Genomic DNA, 14,924 nt, shown 5'->3' with positions numbered 1-14,924 from the left:
AGAGCTTCCACCAGGCAGCTGGCCTGATGCGCTCCAATTCGCTACTCCTCATTCTAGGTTTACTAGTTTTTCTACCTAAACCAATGTCTTTGGGCACTTAACATCTTCATTACACATTCTTCAATTGACGCTTATGTTAATATAGACCATGCTTGATTTGAATTATCTGAAATAAATAAATGCTTAAACATCTGATAGGAAAGTAGTACAGCTGTGGAAAACACTTTTTCTAGTGTTTATATCCATCCTGAGCACTAATCTCCTTTCTCTATGCTCAATAATTCCCACGGGTGGTTCCTGCTTGCCATGCTCCTATTGGTCCTCAACCAGGGTATGAACTTTGGAAGATACCTGATGCAAGCTAGACCACTAAGATTCTTCTCCTGGGGGCCAGCTGGCTCTGACATTTGAGACCAAGCTCTGGGTACAGTGGGCTCTCCAACTCTGTCCTGACCTATCTCATGCTACCTTCAACATCTGTGCAGAGTCCATCCTCTCTCAGAGTTCACACTTCCCCCTACCACTAGCCACAGCCCACACAGAGGATTGCAGGTGGAGAGGGGGATGGGGGTTGAGTGGACGAGGCCGAGGTTACACAAAGAAGGGCCAGTAGCCACCCCCATTCTGAGACTCGATCTTCTCATGGCGCCCTTACCCCCCATGGATGGATCCTTCACAAATGAGCCACCTCCCTCACTGGGCCCTCATTCCCTCACTAAGCCCCCTTCATCTCCGAGCACTCAGCCTCCTCAAAAAGTACTCTCTCCACAATTCCCCCTCCACCCTGAGTGCTGGCCACTCCCTCAGGAAGACTGGCCTGTGACTGAACTGGACCCGGGGTGGAGAGGTAGGGGCAGGCTGGATTTGGCACTTCCCCTCTTGACCGGGCCCTCCTGGGGTCCCTACCTCCCTGTGCAAAGGAGTCTCCATTCCCACCTCTGCCCTCATCATTGCCTCTGGCCCCTGAGCTACCCACAGCGGGTCTTCTTGTGGAGCAATATGTTCCCCTGGCAGCACTAGCTGCCATTTGCTGGGCTGAAGAAAAAACAAACAAACAAACAAAAAAACCAGCAGGGAAATCTTGCCCAGAGACTGGACACAGAGGGTTGCCTGGTGTGGTTAGGTACCCATTTCAGGTGGGTGAACATTGATGATCAGAGCTTGTGGGCCAGGAGCTGGGGTGGGGAGGAACTGGGAACCCTTGAGGCTGAGAGGATAGACCAGTAGCACATCACATCAGAAGCATGGAGTGGCTACTTCTACATAGGACTGAGGAAGTGTTGGGAGGTGCTCCACAGAAAGAGAGACTGAGGTAACAGCAGGTGCAGTGGGGTAGGAGGTGGGGTAGGGTGAGGTGGACACAAGCACGCACACCCACAGCCTTCTAGTTTCCAGTTCTGGTTCCATACTCAGGAAATCTGTGAAATACTACTTTCATAATAATATTTCCTCTTTTGCTTACAGCATATTGAATTGATTCCCCTCCCTTTTTCCCCCTGAACAGTCTTTTTTAATAAGTACAGTATTTTAAGATCATGGGCTTATGAGTCAAGCAGGCTTAGGTTTGTATTCTCCTCTATGAAATAGGCAGAATAATCCCTACTTCTGGGGGTTTCGGTGGGGATGAGATGAGATGTGTGGACTAATGCTGGCACTGGCCCTCTGTAACAGGTCCATGTGATGGATCACATGGTCCATGTGATCATAGCGATGTTACTATAGGAGTAGGCTTGATTTTTCTCCCAAGAATCCCAAAGGGGGCCAGGAATAACGCCCTGTAGGGGACAAATGAGTCTCTCTATTGTCCAGTCCATTAATATACCCTATCTAGTTTCATGGTATGGATCATAGTCTGTTTTCTGTTGGCAGGACAAACCTGGACCAAACTGGTAAGTGTTCTCAGGGTCTTTTACTGGGACTATACCCCCATGGCCTCTGGTTGTCTTTGCTGAGTCCTGTTTTCATTGTTCATCTTATCAAGGCATTGGGAAAAGATCTTTCTTTTGTGCATAGTAAATGAGAACAATAGGAAAAGGATGCTATGAAGCAATTGTTGCAATGTGGATTCTGTACTAAGCTTGTATTGTATCTTATCTGCATGACTCACCTACAGGGCAGGTCTTACTGTACCCCCAGTGATATCACAAACTGCAATTCTGAGAGGTTGCGTGACTTGTACTAGGCCACCTGGCTAATGCTCATGGAGCCTTGAAAACCTGCCTGGGTTGGAAGGAGTCTTAACCCTTCAGGCTATGGGATCAAGGTCAGGTTGCTTAACTTCTCTAGATTCCTCACCTTTAAACCAAATTTTGGTGGAGTTGTCAACAATTCTGAGAATTTGAGACAGAAAACATACACATCCTCAACATCCTCTATTTTATTATTTTTTAAAAGATTTATTTAATTATTCCAGTGGTGGGAGGGGAAAGGCAGAGGGAGAGAGAGAGCCTCAAGCAGACTCCTCACTGAGAGCAGAGACCCACATGGGACTTGATTCCACGACTCTGAGATCATGACCTGAGCAGAAACCAAGAGCTAGACACTCAACTGACTGAGCCACCCAGGCGCTTATTTTAAATAACCCTTTCAGTATTGCTTACTCTTTTATTCTCCGTGTTATCAGAACCATGACCAGCTGAGGTCAAAGGAAATACATAAATGGTGATCCTGGAGACCTGGGATTGAGTTCCACGTTGGGCTCCCTGCATGGAGCCTGCTTCGCCCTCTGCCTGTGTCTCTGCCTTTCTCTCTGTGTCTCTCATGAATGAATAAATAAAATCTTAAAAAAAAAAAAAGAAATACATAATGGGTAGTATTAAGTAAGTAGTAACAAATATCAGCTATGAGCATGTGATTAGTTACTGAGACAGGAACCATGATTTTCATGAGTATTCCTCCTAATTTTGTTATGAACATGTTTGTTGTGTGTGTGTGTGAATGCAAAATGGTACAGCCACCTTGGAAAATGTTTTGACAGTTCCTTATATAGTTAAATATACACTTAGCAGCTCCACTCCTGGATATGTACCCAAGTGGAAAGTAACTTACATTCATATAAAATCTGTGTGCCAGGAATTATGGGAACAATCTAAATGTCCTTAACTGGCATGTGGATAAATAAACTTGGTCCATCAGTACCATCAAATAAGTATTATTTGGTAAAAACTGGGAATACAGGGATATGCACAACAATATGCACGAATCCCAAATGCATTATGCTAAGTATAAGACCAGACTCAAAGGCCTGTTTGAATCATTTATGTGACATTCTGGAAAAGACAAAACTAGGACAAAAAACACCAGTCATTGCCAGGGACTCAAGACAGAGAGAAAGACTGTCTACAAAGAGGCACAAGTAAGTTTTTTTTTTTAGATTTTATTTATTTATTCATGAGAGACACAGAGAGAGAAAGGCAGAGTCATAGGCAGAGAGAGAAGCAGGCTCCATGCAGGGAGCCCGATGTGGTACTCGATCCCGGGACTCCAGGATCACGCCCTGGGCAGAAGGCAGACACCCAACCACTGAACCATCCAAGGATCCCCCACAAGTAAGTTTTTAAGGTGATGTAACTGTTTCATACCTTGAGAGTTGTTGTGGTTGTGTGATTATATGATATACTAATAAGTATAAATGTTCCTGTACGTAAATCATACCTTACTTTTTTTTTTTTTTTTTTTTTTTTTTACAGGAAGAAGAAATTAATGTTTACGTATGTTGAGATAAAGCCTTTCAAAGTACCAGGTCCATAAGAGTTAAGGGGGGGAAAGGGCAATAGGCATTAGAAATTCTTGGAGAAAATCTTTGGAAATGCTAAGCACTTGATGAATTCCCTAATTGGCTGTGCATCAGAATCACCTTTGGAATTTATTTAAAAAACACATGGATTTTACTTCAGAGACTAATTCAGTAAGTCAAGGTTAGGTCCCAGGAATTTCTATTTCTTCAATATTCACTAAATTATTGTGAAACCCATCTAGGTTTAGAATTCCTGAGACAGAATTGCTAACAACCTTTCCAAACTAAGCATTCCCATGACTGTGTAGAATTTAGGATGTATGTAAACTTCTTGGTGGGGGGAGAAAAAAAATCTTTACTTTTACTAATATTAACTGATATTCAGCATTTCCTTCAACTGTGAGTTTGGGTAACCAAACTCAAACATTAGCAGTGTCTATGACTTTGCTGCACACAGACATCTCATATATTTTCATTCTGTATTAACATCATATTATAAATCATGGCATTTCAGATTATGAAACACCCCGATGATATTTCAGATATCTTGAAATAACATTAATACTCATCATTACTTGGAAATTATGGTAACTTTTGGAAGTATCCCTAAGTCTAATTATATAATACATTAATAAAAATATATATTATATCATAAACTACTATTCTAACATTTTTATAATTGCATTTTAATAAAATTAGTTTCATTTACTATCTTCTGTATTTTCTTTTCTTTTTTAATTCTCTTTTTAAAAAGGTTTTATTTGTTCATAAGAGACACAGAGAGTGGCAGAGACATAGGCAGAGGGAGAAATAGGCTCCCCCCACAAGGAGTCCGATGTGGGACTCGATCCCCAATCCCAGGATCATGCCCTGAGCCGAAGGCAGATGCTCAACCGCTGAGCCACGCAGGCATCCCTATTTTCTTAATTTAAAAGCACTTTTTCTAGAAGGGGCTCATAGTATAAAACACTTAAGCACTTTCATGGTAAGTCTTCCTGATTTGAAGTGTGATAGTTCCCATAACTGCAGACACACCTATATTTAAATGAAAGCAGAGAGGAAGACTAGCCTAAAATACAAATAGTGACTGGTCTTGGGTCATCTAAGGTATTCCTGGTGAACAACGTCCTTCTGCTCAATCAGATTGGCAAGGGAATTTGTTTAGTTGTTTGAACCAAGCTGACAGGTTCAAGGTAATAAGCTTGGGTCTTGAGATGTGCAATGAGCAAGCTGAGCAATCCCATATCACACAAGTGCTGATTGTTACACATATCAGCACCTGATGGAACTCCTTCCTCTACTATTTCAAGAACAGGAAAATGAAACAAACAAAAATAAATAAAACACAGCCAAGGTGGTGAACTGAGTTGAGGCACAGGTTTGTAAAAGTAGCAAATATTATGGAATACACACAAGTACATCTCCCACGTGGAAATACACGTTCAACATTAAACTGTAAATGTGAAGTGCTATGGAAGAATGGCCACATAATTTATATATTCTCTTTTATGCTACTGTATTTAAAGTTCTGGTCATAACAGAGGCACCTGGGTGGCTCAGTTGGTTAATTGGCTGCCTTTGGCTCAGGTCCCATGGTCCTGGGTTCATTCCAGCATCATCAGGGCTCCCTGCTCAGTGGGGAGTCTGCTTGCCCCCACGACCCCTCCGCTGGTATAAGAAGGTTTAATGTAAAATTCCCTCTGTCTCTCCTTCCCTCCCCCACTTGTTCTCTCTCTCTTTCTCTCTCAAATAAATAAATAAAATCTTAAAAAAAAGTATTGGTCATAGTAGAATGAAGAAGCCCTGAGGTTTTTTTTTTGTTTTGTTTTTTTTGGTTTTTTTTTTTTGCTGTTTCTGCTGTTTTATTTGGCTATGAAAGATGTGTTAATTGCCTTTGGAAAAAATCCCCATTGGAAATTAACAAAGATTGGTCAAAGTGAAGGCATAATGCCTATGTTTTAGAAAAGTGCCATGTAAGAGGACATAAGAATTTAAGGCTAAAAGTCTAGGCTTTAGCTTGAGAGAGATGTAGACTCCAGTACTTCCCAGCGAAGTGACCCTGAGCCAGCTGCTTACCTTCATGAGAATGATTGTTCATCCATAAGGCAAGATCCTGCCCACTGCATTGGCTCTTGTAATGACTAAATGGTATGTGGCCAGGGAGAACAGACTGAGAAAATTTGATGGGAGAAGGGTTTCTCAAAATTAATCAAAATCAAAGGATTCCATACAAGAGAAGATAGATCGATGGAGGAAGAGAGGGATAGATGGCCACGTAGCTCTATGCGTGGCAAAGCAAGCAGTGAGAGATTGTAGAAAATAGGTATAAGAAGGTTTAATGTAAAATTCTTCCAATCTTCCTGTATAATGAAAAGCTTTCTAAATACAATGTTGGCGGAAAAAATCTAGAGGCTTTTCTATAGTATTGAGTGACCTTTGGAAATGTCAGTAGTGCCCTGGAACCCAGGAAATGAGGAACAATTGCCTCACATTTTGCTGTGTAGTTGGGTTTTAGGACCTGGTATAGAGGAGACACATTTGGGCAAGTCCAAGTAACTCTGTCTCCACACACTTTGAACTGGAAAAATTCAGTTAGCCTGCCTTATCGTCATTTTCATTATTCCCAAACAGTGAAAACTATGCCTATCTCTTAGGACTGAAATCAAAGTATCTGGCATCTATGATTAGGAAATCACAATGAGTACTATTCTTATTATCAGTGTCAAAAAAACCCCTTAAAATTCATCTAACAGTTCATTCTACAGACGGACAAGCAGATGCTCAGAGAGGACACATGATTTTCCCAAGTCACAAGCTGATTAGTCATAGAAGCAGAATTTGATTTCAGATCTTCTGTGTTCCAGCCCAGGAATCTGTCTTTTGAATCACTCTTTCTCCTGAGACTTCTTCCATCTTATAAATACATGAACTAACTCCATGGCAATCAAGTATTATCAATCATTCCTATGCAAAAGAACAAATGCCCAGTAAGCAATAATCCAAGGCTGGAATGGTGGAGTTCTCTCCACCACTGGCTTGGCTGACCTGTGTTCAATCCTTGGGCAGTCCCAGATTCCACAGGATCAAAAGACTTTGGGACAGCCAGCTTTGAGTCCTCCAGAGATCTTGGGCCTAAGAGGTAGCATGGTTTATCAGTTTGGGCACTGTGGCATGCTGGCATGGCGTGTGGCAACTTCATGGGTATAGCAGCAGTCCTTTAGCAAATCCCTCCTTGTCCTGTCTCATCTGAGCAGACCAGGGCAAAGAAGCAGCTCCTCCTGGAATATGACTGGGGTCCTTAGGCCTGCCTGTTCCTACGTATGTCCCCCCATGTTGGGAATTCCAAATTCTTGCTAAATTTGCAGAAGGGAAATCAGAGAACTTGAATCCCTTTGCAACCACATGACTGTTTAGCAACTTTACACCAAGGGCTCAGAGATTGGAGAAAACAGCTTCTAATGTCTGAGTCATTTTCCTATCTCTGGCCTGCTCACACTGGGACATTTCTCTGGCCTTATCTAACATATGTACAGATTGTGCTGGTCTTTGAGAAAATTAATCTATTAAGATTTCTTTTTTAATGTTCAGTAAGGAATTCTCCTAGCTATATGATTCCGGGCTTCCTTATCAGCTGCCATGAAACTTGATGATTGCAGACCCTAAAGAATCTAAAGTAGTAAAATATTTTCCATGGAGAAGTTAGAGTGGTGTATAAAACTGTGAAATGTGAAGTCTGGATATTATTGCGCTTATGGAAATGTTAAGCTACGTAAGATTTTCGGGTGTCTTTTCTGCTATCAGAAAAATCTCGAACTGGCTGGCAATGAGCCTGTAGACACTTTGCATTCTTTTTTTTTTTTTTTTAAAGATTTTATTTATTTATTCATGAGAGACACAGAGAGAGGCAAAGATACAGGCAGAGGGAGAAGCAGGCTCCTCGAGGGGAGCCTGATGAGGGACTTGATCCCAGGACTCCAGGATCACGCCCTGAGCTGAAGGCAGATGTTCAACCACACTGAGTCACCCAGGTGTCCTTAGAAGCATTCTTTAAAAAAAAAAAAAATTATTGAGATATAACCTATATGCCATTGCTATGGCTCTCATTTCAATGGTACCATTTAGCAATTTCTGGTTGACTTACAGAGTTGTGCAACTACCACCCCAGTCCAATTTTAGAACATTTCCATCACACCAAAGAGATTCCTCCTATCCATTAGGCAGATACTCCCCATTCCCACTCCTAGTCCCCGGCAACCACGAATCTACTTTCTTTCTCTATAAATGTCCCTTTTCTAGAAATTGCATACAAATGGTAAATGGGTTCTTAAGAACAGATAATCATATCTCTGTTATTCATAAATTCATTCAACTACTTAATATGTATTATGCATGCTAGTTGCTTGTCCTAAAGCAAGTAAAAGAGTCTAGTTCCTGTCCAGATAGAAAGGCAGGAAGTTAAACAACTAAAACCAAGAAAAGTTTATGGTCTGTGAAAGGGAAGGCCCAAGGCTCTCTGAGAAAACTTATCTGGAGTTGATCAAGTAGTCTGGAGAAGTCAAAGGAGGCTTCTTGGAGGGAGTGGCATGTGAATGAAAACCCGAAGGGTAGGCTGGAGGTAAGCAGGAGAGTCAGGAGAGAATTCTGCAGGCCAGCCATAGGGGATGTGTGTTAAATTTGAGGGACCAAAGCAGGTTTGGCAAGGCTGAAATATAATGTATGTGAAGGAGCAAGGAAGGCCCGGAGACATGGTGACCATGGGGAGTGGCCTTGGAGGGTGCGTAAAGCCAGGTCACAATTGGCCATGGTGTTCTGAAGGCAATGAGAAGCCTCTGAGGAGCTTTAGGTAGGGCTGGATGTGACATCGCAAACAGACTGAAGCTTGGCAAGAATTGAGACGGGAAGATCAGTGAGCAAAGTGCTGGAGTCACCCAAGCAAGAGATGCCACTGGGAGGCAGCATAGCCACGTGGTTAAAAGCTTCTGATTTTTCCAAAGAAGACTTACAAATGGGCAACAGTTTTTTGGGGTGCAGGGAGAGAATTAATAAGGAGTCGGGGTACACAATTATGAAGGCTGGCAAATCCAAAATCTGCATAACCAGTGTCCAGTTCAAGTCCACAAGGTAGCAAACTGTTAGAGTACCAGGAAGAGTGGATGTCTCAGTTAAAAGGCCATCAGGCAGGAGAATTCTTTCTTACTTGATGGAAAGCCACCCTTTTCTTCTATTCAGACCTTCAACTGATTGAATGAGGCCCACCCACATTATAGAAGACAATTGGCTTACTCAGTTTATAAATTTAAATGTTAATTTCATTCAATAATACCTTCACAGAAAGACCTAAAATAATGTTTAGAAATAATAAAATTCCTGGGCACCCCATGGCCCAGTCAAATTGACACATAAAATTAATCATCACCTGGTTTAATAGGAAAGTGGTAGGTAAGGGTGCCATTTTATAAAGGAGAGTCAGGGAAGATATCTCCAAGGAGAGGCCATTTGAATAGTGACCTAAATGAAGTATAAGCTAGATGCTGTGGTTGTGGTGACCCACTTGGTGGGTCATTTGAGGTGGAGGGAATAATGAGTATCTAGGACCAGTCCAGAACCTCTGAGCTGAGGTGAGAAGCCACTATGGCTGGAGCAGGAAGCCAGTTGGTGGGTGAGGGAAGGGTGCATCAGGGAAGACACTGAGGTTGGAGAGGTGGTCAGCACCAGGTTCATGTGAACTTTGTAGGTCACAGCGAAAATTGGGCATTTCATTTTAAGAGTCATGGAGAACTATTGCGGAGTTTTAAGCACATCTCTCTGGCTACTGCACTGAGAATAGGTTGTAGAGGGGCAAGCGTGGAAGCAGGGACCCCAGTATCTGAGGTTATTGCTATAATTAGACTAGAGATGATAGTATCTGGGGCTGTATTGAAGGCTATGAGAAGCAGTCAGATTATGGACATACTTTGGAGGGAGAGTAGAGGACCTGGTAGTAGAATGAATGGATATATTAATAGACACATTAATAGAAAATAGACAAATGCTCAGGATGCGCCCCATCAACCCTTTTTACAGACCTCCATTATGCCTGATGACAATTCAGCTTTCACAGAGGGAATCCTTTTGCTGGCTGGGGTGGACTCTGTCAGGTGATTATTTTTCTGAATGGCTGTGGATGTGCTCACTCTTCTAGAAAAGTTGCTCTTGCTTTATTCACCACTATATGCTTCTGTCTGTTTGCCAGGAAAGCTATCTCTGCACGTGCTGCCTTCACTATATCTTCGTAGCTCAGCTTTGCTGTGCAAGAGCTTCTTGGCTAACTATCATAGACTTGTTTGTTTGGTTTTGTCTTATTTTTCTGAAGCCCTACAATGTTATTGAGGTATAATTCACATATATCAAATGCACAGAGCTTAGGTGAACAGTTTAATGCATATACCTGTGAAATCTAAACCATAAACAGGATTAGAACATTCCCATTGCCCAAGAAATTCTCCCCATGCCCACTTCCATTCCATCTGTAGCACTCTGGTCCCCACCAACCAGTTCTGATACCTGTCACCATAAAGTAGTTTGGCGTAGTCAACTTGATATAAGGAAACCATTAGTATGTCTTCTTTTGTGTCTGGCTTCTTTCATTCAACACAATGTATTTGAGATTCATCTATGTTATTGATTGTGTCAGTAGTTTGTTCCCTGAATGAATATAGCATAATTTCTTTATTAATTCACCACTTGGTGGACATTTGAGTAGTTTAAAGTTTGAGGTCATTATAATTAAACTGTAGTGAAGCATTATTCACAACAGCCAAGATGTGGAAATAACCTGAATGTCCACTGACAGATAAATGGATAAAGAAGATGTGGTGTATCCACACAATGGAGTACTATTAAGCCTTACAAAGGAAGGAGATCCTTTGATATGGGACAACATGGTTGAATCTGGAGGATGCTATGCTAAATAAAATAGGCCATCACAAAAGGAAAAATACTGCATGATTCCACTTATATGAGGTATCTAAACTAGCCAAACTCATAGAAGTAGAGCATAGAATGGTGACTGCCAGGAAGTGGGGAGACAGGGAAATTGAGAGTTACTATTCAATGGGAAAAAAGTTGGAGTATGCATGGTGAATAAGTTCCAGAGACCTTCTGCACAACATTGTGCCTCTGCTTACCCGTACTTTGTTTTACACTTAAAATTTTCCTAAAATCATAGATCTGATGTTAAATGTTTTTACTATAATAAAAAAATTGCGGTGAACATAGGGTACAGGACTTATTATTTACACATATTTTCATTTCTCTTTGGTAAATATCTAGGAATAGAATTGCTTGGTCACTGGGAAGTTGTATGTTAAATTTATTAGAGTTTTGTTTCAATTTAGCTTTCACGTGTGGGAAGGCACACAGGACATCCACTTAGGACCTTCCTCATTAGACCTCAGAAGGAAAACAGTCCACGAGGATAATGATAAAGACACAAATCATGATGAAGGGGAAGAGCAGAGGATCATGATAATGGTGATGTTTTTATAGTACTTGCCATGGATGGTTTTCTATGTATTAATTTATTAAATCCTTACCACAACACTGAGAGGTGGGTATTGTTTATCTTCATCTTATAGTTGAAGAAACTGAGACTGGGAGATCTTAATCGATGTTCTCAAAGTGACTCAAACTCAAATTGAAAAAGCCCATGTTTTTCAACTAATTGTACCACCTCATAAAAGGGGTGCTGTGGACATCATCTTTCACATTCACATTCTGACCATCCTTTCTTGAGTCTTCTTTGTGTCCAGTTTGCTTGGCACCTGCTCTCTGATGTCAGAAGTGTTGATTTCATGTCTGCCTGCCTTCAAGGTTTCTTAGATTAGTTGTTTGCCCTCTCCAACCCCCTTCTGCCCCTGTTTCTTCCCCTGCCTTATCCCTACCCACTGTGCCCCACCCCTTCATCATCACCACACCTCCACCACCACAGCCCATTATAATTTACCTAAAGCCCATAAGCATGCACTCTTGAATCAACTTTTCTCAGTGGTTAAAAGGATATTTCCTAAAAACTGCTTAATTGCTCTCCCAAATATTTTGTTGTTTTTGTGAAGAATTGTGCTCAGAATCATTATTGTAATGAAAGTGCTTGACTCAATGTCCTGCTGAGTACAGACATGCCATTTTTGTGGGTACCTTTCTTCCATTTGATGGAGATTTCAAATAAATTCATTAAAAGTAGATTGTTATGACTTCATTTTACATTTTTCTTCTAGAAATATCTAATTAAATTAAGATAATTAACCCACATCTTGAGTTCTGATTTTTCAGCAATAAACTCCTACCTTGTAACAATACATTTAGGTAGTCATTTTCATTTACTTTAAATTAATCTCCATTAATTTAAGTTAGATTGGGCAGAAGGAACTAGGAAATATAGCCATTAAGTAGGAACTAGGCTAAGGAATGGGAATTCTCTCTATATATATTTTTTGAATTCTCTGTATTTTTGAACAGAACCTCAAATCCAACTTCATATAAATTTCATATATTTCATAACTCCAATATCATGGGTAAAATAACAAATTCAGGCCATTTGTGGAGATACTTTTTCTTTAAAAATTGAAATTAATTTGTACAAACAATTATCTTTTGAGATATCTCCATAAGGTATAGGCACAGTTTAAATTATTTATAATTCATGCTCACTGAAATTTCCCTGAAATTTAAGAGATGATTTCTGTGAAGGCAAGGCTCTAGTGTTCAACTTGCTAGAAAGTGGGTGCCCTCTTGTGGACTATAGAACACCAAGGAAAGATTTCAGTCCTGAAGTCCTAAGTAGTCTAAACCTGTTAGATAGCCTTCATACACCAAAGTACACACTGAATCCTTAGCACTGAATTATAAAACTAAATAAAACTTGGAAAGCAGATGGTTAAGCCTATTCAAGACATTATAGAACCTTATAATTTGAGGGATAACATCATTTTACAGATAAGGAAACCAAAGCTCAAAGAAGTTGAGTGACTTGTCCTCAAACCATAAAACATCACACCCTGAGGTCCTGACAAGAATTGAAGACCCTTCATGAAAACAGTGTTAACATGCTGAGTAACCACATGGAAATATGCGTCAAGAGAAACACATATACATAGTATGGAAAACATAAAAACTTTTATTAATACTCTGCTGTTCTGCATTCCTTAAACATGCTTGAAGTTTCCCACTCCACATAGAGTGGATTGGGGGGGAAGCAGGTTAGGAGGGGATAACAGTCGTGGAAGGGAATGGTGATACTCACCTGAGGTGGGATGGACGGTCTTGGGGTGGGTGTGAAGTGGATGGTTTTGAGAGTTGATTATGAGGATGAATCCACAGACTTACTGAGATTAATTGTTGGAAGAGAGAAAAGGCAGGGAGGGATGGTTCCTAAGTTTCTGGTTTGGGGCTATTGTGTGAATGATAATCAAGAAGTCGGCTCGGCTCGAATGAACATTAGCTTGAAATGAAGGCCAAAAAAGTTAATGGTTGGGTTGTCTACGTGTTTCTGTAGGATTAAACCACACAATATGAAACCTTTTGTGAAAGTGTGTGTCCACAAGGATATTTAATTGATAACAAGAGGATTAGAGATGGAGATAGAGAAAGTCTATACCTGGCTTGCAAGTGTTGATGAGACTAAAAAAATAAAAAAATACATAAAAATAAAAAAATCAAGGTTATAACAGAAGGCTTGTTCTTTTTTATTTTTCTTGGTAACTTTCATTATACTCCCATTTCAAGATGAAATTAGAATTTAATAGCTCTAAACTACATAATAATTATGCTTAGTTTTTATTATGATTATTGATTCAAACCTTCTTTTTTGATGTTTATAACATCACAGCATTGGGAAGCAACTGGTTTCACCCCATTGGTCTTCTTTTCCATAATCTTGATACTTAGACAAAGGCAGTATTCTGAACATTTCAGGTGGATTATACCTTTGAAGAGGGGCTACATGTCAGATTCCTTGCTTAAAATATTATGCTTTCTAGGGATTTCAGAATTTTATAGGAGTTCCAAAAAGAGGGAGAAGACTTTGGTATATTGGACAAAGATTGTTAAATGGTGGATTTTCAAGCATTGAGACACCTGATAAAGGACATGTCTTAGGGCTTAGAAGGGCCGAATACACTGTCTCAGATCACACTTGAAATCATCACCATTTTCCTCTCCTGGAGCAAAAGGGAAAAAGCAGATAGAACATGGACTGTGCCATCAGACAGAGGTGAATCTGAGAACTGGTTATGGCTTACTGTATGACCTTGTACAAATTATTAACTTTCCTTGGTCAAAATTTTCTCATCGATAATGTAGATGATAGTGATGATACCCATGTGGTATTAGCCTTTTTGGGTGACTATAACAAAATGCTAAGATGGGGGCTTCAATAAGAGAAATCTGTTTTCTCACAGTTCTGGAGGCTGGAAAGATCAAGATGAAGGTGCCAGCAAATTTGATTTCTGGTGAGAGCATCCTTCCTAGATTGTGGATGGCTAATTTCTTGCTCTCTCTTCCCGTGACCTTTCCTCTATGCATGTATTCAGAAAGAGTGCTTCCCTGATATCTTTTCTAAGGATCAGGGCCTTGCCCTTATGATTTCACCTAGCCTTAATTATTTCTTTGGAGGCTCCATCTCCAAGAAACAGCCACACTGGGGCTAGAGCTTCAACATTTGAATTTAAGGGTGATGGTGGTTGACACACACATTCCATCCATAACATACATCCGAGGGCTTGAGTGAAGATTAAGTGAAATGATGCTGCAATCTGACTGTTCTCATTGCAGCACACAGATAATACAAGCTGACTTATTTTGTTCCTTAAGAGACCTGTCACATCTATTGTGTTCTTCCTACCTGTTAGCTCATTTGAAGAACTTATTACCGGAAACACATTTTGCCACTCTTGCTAAATGTATTATTACTCATATGATAGCACCTAACAGGGACAGGAAGAATGGGCCTTGCTTTTCCCATATTATTTGTCCTAACATTCCTCACTTTTTAATTTCTTTTGTAAGCCACAAAAGCATAGTGTAATTATTTTGTTTTCCTCTTTTTCTTTTGCTTTTTTTTTTTTTTTAAAGAAAAAAGTACTAACTTTGGGCTTTGTTCTTCTTTTTCTTTAGGTGTAAATTTAGATTATTTATTTAAGATGTATGTTGG

This window comes from Canis lupus, chromosome 7 (genome assembly GCF_048164855.1).
Source record: "Canis lupus baileyi chromosome 7, mCanLup2.hap1, whole genome shotgun sequence".
Lineage (NCBI taxonomy): Eukaryota > Metazoa > Chordata > Mammalia > Carnivora > Canidae > Canis > Canis lupus.
Note: the sequence above shows the minus strand (reverse complement) of the source record.